Raw genomic sequence first — 6,000 nt, 5'->3', positions numbered from 1 at the left:
AAGCTCAAGATGTTTTTCTTCAAATTCTCAACATCGGTTGCAAGTTGACCCATTTGAGTGGTCAACGATTGAATGGCTTTGTCACGAACTTCATCCTTTTGCATGCGCACTTCATCAAGTTGATTTCTCATTTGCATGTCTTGTTGCATCATCCTAAGCATATCCATGACTTCATTCCCACTTGAAGAACTTTGACCCGAAGACCCACTTTGACCACTTCCTGTTTGTTGAAATTGACTTTGAAAGCCTTCATTGTTGTATTGTTGGCATGGAACATAATTTCCTTGATTCCCATGGAAATTCGAATTGGATTGAGTAGCCGGATTCCCATAACTAAAATTGGGATGATTTTTTAACCCCGGGTGGTAAGTGTTTGAATTCATATTATAATTTCGACCACCTCCCCCTTGACCTTGAAGTGCATTCACCTCCTCCACTTGTGCTTGTCCCACCGTACACACATCCGCCACATGACCCAACTTGTTGCAATTTGTACAAACATCAATTCTTTGATTAGTGGTTTGTACCCCTACATCTTCTACGGCATGGACTTGCGGTCTTCCAATTGCCGGTCTTGCTCTTCTTGCGGTTTGAGCCTTTCTCTTTGATGTGACCGACCTTTGCTCCAATAATGCCCAATCATCTTGTTCATAATTGGTACCGAATGTACCATTTGTGGTTGACATTAAATCCCTCTCATCTTCCGCATTCAACCCTTCATGAAACGCATTTAACAACTCCCAAAGAGCTATACCATGGTGAGGACAATTCTTGATCATCATATTGAACCTCTCAAATGCTTCATGAAATATCTCACCCGATTGTTGTTGGAAGCTTCTCAAACTTCGTCTTGCATCATTAGTCTTTTGGGCCGTGTAAAACTCTTCCAAAAATCTTTGTTACATCTCGGCCCAAGTATAAATTGATATAGAAGGCAATGTGTAAAACCATCTCTTTGCCTTATCTTCTAATGAAAATTGGAATAGAACCAATTTAACTTCATCCGGTGTAAAACCTTGACCCCCGATTGTGTTACAAATAGAATCATATGCCTCCAAGTGAAAATAAGGTTCTTTCGTTGCTAAACCTTTATACTATGGTAAACTTTGGAGCGCATTGGTTCTAACCTCAAACGTTCTTCCATTTTGATTCTGAGGAATAACCACCAGAGACGGGTTATTGGTGATAACCGGTAAAAAATGAGCTTCAATCCCCCTAACCATCTCTCTTGCATGACGTCTTGGTACCCCCCAATGGTACTCTTGGTTGGCCCATTTGCCGATAAACAGGCCTTTGTTGCACATTTTGTTGAAATTGCGATTGGAGAATTGGTTGTTGAAATTGAGGTTGTTGATATTGCGGTTGTTGTGGAACTTGTTGCAATGGTTGTGGTTGTTGCGGTTGTTCTTGAATAATTGGAGGTCCACCCCATTGTTGCACTTGTTTTTGCGGTTGACTTTCGGGTCCATACCCGAATTGCCCTTGAATCCTCAATTGACTCCCATCAACCCCACTTGCATACCCTTCTTCAAAATCTTCATACCCTTCATTGCCATAACCATACCGTGGCCCACCAAACAAATGCGGGCCCGATCTCTGACCCGGTGAAGTATGGGTTATGGGTGGGTCTTGAGAAAATGTGTATGGTTGTTGACTGTAAAGTGGGTATTGTTGAGAGTGAAAAGGTGATTGTTGTGATGAATTTGAAGATTGTCCTTGAATGGGCATAAAACTTGTCAAGGGTGGAAGGTTGATTGGTGGTTGAAAGCTAAATACAACTGAATTTGGTTCATTTGTGGAACTGGTGGTGCTAATAGGTACAATGGATGGTGGGTTTGATGAATTAATGGGTGGTGGCATCAGCGGTACGGTTTGTTTCGAAGCCATGATTGTGGTGTCAGTTGTTCGACTTTTTGTGCTTGGCGACCCAATAACCTTGTTTTCCCTTTGTAAAATCCGGTTCTGACGAAAGGTTCTCTCGATTTCAGGATCAAACGCTAACGGTGATGAAGACCGAGAGCGTCTTGTATGCATATACCTGTAAGTACCTGCACACTAACACAACCCGCGAAAAACTGACAATAACAATTTAAATAAAAACTACAAAAATAACACACGTTGCGCACTACTCCCCGGTAACGGCGCCAAAATTTGACACGAGGTCGAAGACTCGCGCAAAAATAAACCAATTACAACTAACTAGATAGCGGTAAGTGGGTGTCGAACACGAAGAGTTAGTGGAATATGTGTTAACAAAGTAGCTCAACAATTAGCTATTATAAATGTAAATGACGAAAAAGTAATTCTCAAATTGGTTTTGATTTGATTTTATAAACTAAAAAAACTAAACGAAGGTTGTAAACAATTGATTAAATGAGCATTCCTCTTGGAGTTCGGTTATTACGCAACTCTTTTGTTTAAGTTTAGTGGATAAATCATAATATCTTGATTTCGTGTAAGTGTAATTGTTTGTGATTAATCAAGAACTAAGTACTCGGATTCCTATAACGCGAGGTCGTTACTTGGTAATCAATATAATCTTAACCCTAATTTCTTCTACTAAATCTCGATTGTTAACAACACCAAGAACGTATAGAACGAAACTAGGTTAAACGATATGGACAAATTACAAACAATCAAACAAACAACATAATTATATTAATCTAAACGATTCGATAATCAATCTAAGTGCAAGAACAATAAACAAAAAGAGTATTGCAATAACCTTACAACCAAGAGAAATACTAGAAGTTTTAGCCACACATAATTGAAATCATCATACCAAGTTTAATCCGAAGTAATCCAAGATTATGATGTTAACCTTCAATTAGAAACACCCAAAATATTGTTCCAAAGCACCAAAATCACCCCACACAATTATCTAAGTCGGAATGCCAAAGAATGGAACCCAAAAGTCCTTTAAAACCACTCTTTCGAGTTGTAACCGACATCAGAATGCTGAGGCTACAGTAAGCTACGGTGGCTACCCTTAGCTACGGTAGCCTTGAAGTTCCTACGGTGGAAAGTTTCTGTTTACGGTGGCTTTTTACGACAGACCCCTAGCGTAGCTTACGGTGGCTACAGTAAGCTACGGTAGACCTAGTTCAAAATTCCATTTTTCTTTATCAATTCTTGGGAGTTGACTTCCCGCATTGACTCTCTTGTTCATTTTCATCTGAACACTCGAGCAACCTTTTTCCTCATTTGTACATGCGTTAACACAACATAGTGCAGTAATCCAAATCCTTGAATTTATACATAAACGCACACGTTTTAACTCGAATTACGACACTTAAGGGTGGCTCTACAATCCACCCGTCATGCTTAACAATTGTCCCCAAATTTGACAGTTGTAGATATGGTTTACAGCTGTAAAATTTTTGAAATTTGATTTTTAAATCATGCGTGGTGGAGCCAGCTTTCCATCTGCTGAATTAGTGGTATTCTAGAATGCTTTTCTTAACACCATATCTCCTACTTGGAATCTTCGAATTCTGATATTCTTGTTGTAGGACTTGGCTATCCTTTGTTGGTATGCTGCCATCCTGATCTTGGCGAGATCTCTAAGTTCATCAATGGTATCTAGGTCTTCAGTAAGGCTTTGGTTGTTGGACTCAGTATTTTGGATGCTGGTTCTTGCTGTGGGGATCACCATCTCCATAAGGATAACAGCTTTGGCCCCAAACACCAAGGAGAAAGGTGTTTGTCCCGTTGCATTTTTTGAAGTGGTTCTATCAGCCCAAAGAACAAATGGTAGTTCTTCAGCCCATTTTCCCTTCTTGGATCCCAATTTATTCTTTAAATTGTTGATGATGATCTTGTTACTTGACTCTGCTTGACCATTGTCTTGAGGATGTACTGGAGTTGAAGTCACCATCTTGATTCCCCAACTTTCACAAAAGTTGGTTGTTCTACCACCGATGAACTGTGATCCATTGTCACAGACAATCTCTACCGGGATACCAAATCTTGTCAGGATATTGCGTTTGATGAATGAGATCACATCCTTTTCTTTAACTTGGACAAATGCCTCTGCTTTGATCCACTTGGAGAAGTAATCTTTCATAGCCAGCATAAAGACCTTTCCACCAGGAGCCTTGGGCAACTTTCCCACAATATCTATACCCCATTTCATAAATGGCCACGGGGATATAATGGTTCAGCTGGTTGATGCAATATGTTGCTATATCTTTGGCAAGCGTAACACTTATTGGAGAAATCCATTGCATCCTTCTTCATTGTTGGCCAGAAGTAACCTGTCCTCAGTATCTTGGATACTAAGGCTCTGCCCCCAGTGTGGTTTCCACAATCACCTTCATGTATACCCTTGAGAACTTCTTCTGCTTCTTGATATTCCAAGCATCTCAAGTATGGACCTGCAAGCGATTTTCTATATAAAGTATTATTTAGGATAATATACTGGGTTACATTCATTCGGAAAGCTCTTGGATTTTCTCCTTCTGGAATCTCGTTATCCTGAAGACACCGCATTATGGGATGGGTCCAGGATATTGGATTATCTTTAGGATTCGAAGTCTCCAGGACTTCTTGGTTCTCCTTCGTTGCTGGAGTCAAGATATGCACGATAGGTATCTTGACATCATCTAGTATCTTGAGAGATGATGCCAAATTTGCTAAGGCATCTGCTTTTAGTGTTCTCTTCCCTTGGTACCTGTACTATATCAAATGTTTCGAAACACATAGCTAATTTCTTAACTATTTCTAAATATTTTACTAAGTTTTCTGCATTCACTGCATAAGAGCCATTAAAATGATTAGCTAATAACAAATAATCAACATAAACTTGAAGATACCTGACCTTCATATCCTTAGCTAATTGCAAACCAGCTATTAAGGCGTCATATTCAGCCTCATTATTAGTAGTCTAAAATTCACAAGATATAGATAAATGTATTATGTCCCCCTGTGGCGATTTTAGCAGGATACCTAGATCTGTTCCTCTTATGTTGGAGGCACCATCGGTATGCAAAGTTCAACTCTCCTTGATATTCAGCCTCATTATTAGTAGTCTAAAACTAGATAGAGGTATTATGTCCCCCTGTGGCGATTTTAGCAGGATATCTAGACCTGTTCCTCTTATGTTGGAGGCACCATCAGTATGCAATGTCCAACTTTCCTTGACGTCCAATCGTTGAACTTCCATTTCAACTTCTTCAAGTATATCTTGGCTAAAACCAACCACAAAGTCGGCAAGTGCCTGAGATTTTATGGCTGTCCTTGGTTCATACAAGATATCGTATGCACTAAGCTTCACAGCCCACTTTGCCATCCTACCTGACATTTCTGGTTTTCTCAAAACAGCTTTAATAGGATAGTCAGTTTTTACATGAATAACATGAGTTTCAAAATAATGTCTTAATTTAGTAGAAGCCATTATAAGTGCTAAAATCAACTTTTCAAGATAAGAATACCTGGATTCAGCATCTAGTACACTTTTACTTACATAATATATTGGATGCTGTTGACCTTCATGATTTTTTTGACTAAGACAACACTTATTGCACTTCCAGAAACAGCTAAGTACAAGGATAATGGTTCACCATCAACCGGCTTCATCAGGAGTGGTGCTGAGAATAAGTATTCCTTCAAGGATACCAATGCCCTTTCTTGCTTCTCTCCCCATTCGAATTTTTGGTTCTTCCTCAGGATATCGTAGAAGTCTTTACACTTCTCTGAAGATATTGAGATGAATCTGTTGAGAGCAGCTATTCTACCTGTCAACCTTTGGACATCTTTGACATTTCTTGGTGATTTGATATCCAGGATAGCCTTGATCTGCTATGGGATTGCTTCTATTCCTCTCTTGGTGACCATGTATCCTAGGAATTTTCCTGCTTTGACCCTAAAGTGACACTTTGCTGGATTCAACTTCATGTTGTATTCATCCAGGATATCAAATGCTATTGCCAAGTCTTTGGGATGATCCTCGGCCTTTTTTGATTTTACAACCATGTCATCTATGTAGACTTCCATTGTGTC

The 6,000-nt window shown here is 39.5% G+C and overlaps 1 pseudogene; it reads left to right on the top strand.

Moving 5' to 3' along the window:
* The first annotated feature begins 750 nt into the window (after positions 1-750).
* On the top strand, positions 751-851 carry LOC143541334 (small nucleolar RNA R71; annotated as a pseudogene).
* Positions 852-6,000: the final 5,149 nt, after the last annotated feature.

The sequence above is a fragment of the Bidens hawaiensis genome, unplaced genomic scaffold (assembly GCF_021521415.1).
Source record: "Bidens hawaiensis isolate Kalapana, Puna unplaced genomic scaffold, B.hawaiensis_p1.1 tig00012550_1, whole genome shotgun sequence".
NCBI lineage: Eukaryota > Viridiplantae > Streptophyta > Magnoliopsida > Asterales > Asteraceae > Bidens > Bidens hawaiensis.
Note: the sequence above shows the minus strand (reverse complement) of the source record. Positions and strands in the feature narration are given on the sequence as shown.